This window comes from Lepidothrix coronata, unplaced genomic scaffold (assembly GCF_001604755.1).
Source record: "Lepidothrix coronata isolate B3197 unplaced genomic scaffold, Lepidothrix_coronata-1.0 Scaffold538, whole genome shotgun sequence".
Lineage (NCBI taxonomy): Eukaryota > Metazoa > Chordata > Aves > Passeriformes > Pipridae > Lepidothrix > Lepidothrix coronata.
The window spans coordinates 23,896-25,912 of NW_016690718.1; the positions used below are offsets into that span (position 1 = coordinate 23,896).

General features: G+C 51.5%; 1 long non-coding RNA gene across 1 annotated transcript in view; it reads right to left on the bottom strand.

Moving 5' to 3' along the window:
* Positions 1–1,036: 1,036 nt before the first annotated feature.
* The window catches only part of LOC108510207, a 1,876-nt gene continuing 895 nt past the window's right edge, over positions 1,037–2,017 (bottom strand). The window contains exons 2-3 of the long non-coding RNA XR_001878760.1: positions 1,798–1,959; positions 1,037–1,552 (exon numbers count right to left, since the gene is read on the bottom strand). This is a non-coding gene — a long non-coding RNA (uncharacterized LOC108510207). The remainder of the gene's footprint in view (positions 1,553–1,797; positions 1,960–2,017) is intronic.

Genomic DNA, 2,017 nt, shown 5'->3' on the forward strand with positions numbered 1-2,017 from the left:
TCGTGAGTCCCGGGGGGACGGGCAGGGGATGGGGGGGCCGGGGCTGCTGGGACTGTCCCTCCTGGGCAGCGCTTGTCTCCTCATGTGCTGGGGGGAATGGGCAGAGACGACCTGTCCTGTTCACAGCCCTGCCCTGTAACAGCGCTGTCTCTGCTCCTCATTGCAGGCTGGAGGTCCTTGGCAATTCAGAGTGTGTGTACCTGGCAGAAAATAAACTCAGGAGTGAGGAGTGTTCAACAGAGCGGCCGTATCTCTGCAGCAAACCCCAAACTCCCTCACCTGTACTAGAAGTGAGGGGGAAAGGACCTTCTCCATCCTGAATACACAGCTTTCCTTCTTCCACTAGCACAGGGATGTCCTTCTGCGGGTGAACATTTACTTTGTGACACATCTCAGCACAACCTCAGTAACCTTGGTGCCTTTTATCATTGTCACCTCAGTAGCTGGTCTCAAGGAGGTGAACCTGCAGGGACATGATGTGGAAGTGGACGTGTGCCTTCCTGGACTATGGGTTTCTTTCTCCAGAAGTCTTCCTCATCCTCTATTTATATTTACTTTATATTTATACTCTAACAGTTTACATCCATAACACTGTATGCACTATATTCAAGCACTATAGTGCTTGAATGTGCACCTGTGAAGTATTTTTCCATTCCTGAACACTATATGAAACTATGAATGTGAATGTACAATGTCCTGATTGTGGCCTCAGCAGAGTTACTGTATCAGTGCTGCTGCTGTGCTTCTCTCTCCTTCTCCTTGTTTTCCACTTGCATTAAAGTTTGTACAACCCCAACGCTGTCCCTCGTGTCCTGGTCAGTGCGGGAGCTGCGGGGGTCGCTCGCCCCGTGCGGGGCAGGGAAAGGCCCGAGGGATCAACCGCAGGTGCCCGGGTGGCTGAAGGAGCCCTGAGGGAGCCAAGATGGCAAAATGCCCTCACAGAATTGCCCTCACAGAACTGCCCTCACAGAACTGCCCTCACAGTGAAGACACCGAAGGGATGGGTGTTGGAATATGTGTGTTTATTTTAGGACAGTTTGGTTGCAAAGGAAAGCAGGGATGGAGCCGCTTGGCTTATTGTTATCTATAGTAATGTAAAAGCATAAAAATAACGCTTAACTGTAGGGACTGAGATTATATGACCCAGGGAGAAATTTAAGGGGAACTTGGCAATCTGAATACAGACGTGGTGAGATGTATCCGTGTGTGCCTGAAATTGCTTGGGAGTATTTTTCTCCTGGGCAGAGAATGCTTAACTAAAAAGTGGATATAGAGAAAAGCTACTGACTGGAATTTACTGCTGATGTAACGGGGTGGATAAACCATGAAAGAACTGTAATAAATGATTTTGTTATACCACACGGGGTCCGTTGCCCGAGTGTGTCAGGTGGAGGCATCATCCAGCTTCCCAACATCTCCTGCCGTGGGCGAGGAGAGCTGAAAAGGGGCTTTTTGGCAAATCCACTTGTGGTCACTGGCACAGACATCAACATCCAAGTTCCTGCCTTTCAGGGTCCCACACCCTTCATCCAGCTCCGGCAGGTCCCCAAACCTGCACAACAAAGGGTTTATTGCCCCATAACCAACCCCAATGTGCCCTGTGACCCCAAATACCCCATAACCAACCTCAACATGCCCCATGCTCCCAGTGTGCCCCATGACCCTGACTCTTGGTCTGCAGAGTGTTGCCAGAGGAATAAGAGACCCTTGCATGGACCCCAGCAAAGTGTGGACGTGGATCAGGGTCTCAAAGGAATCAAAACTGCTTTTTTACCCCCCCAGACCTCGGACACTCACCTGTGGGGGTCGTAGGGGGTGTCGTCCACCCACGTCCACTCCTTGTGCCGGGACCTCAACCCGACCCACACCGACCACGGGCGCCTGCCTGTGACACTCTTGACGTTCTCCTGGGACGTGGAAGGGACCAGTTGCTCCAAAAAAATCTCTCCATGGGGAGTTCTGTGGGGTGCGAAGCCACAGAACAAACCTGACCCCCAAAATCCGTGGGATACGAGCG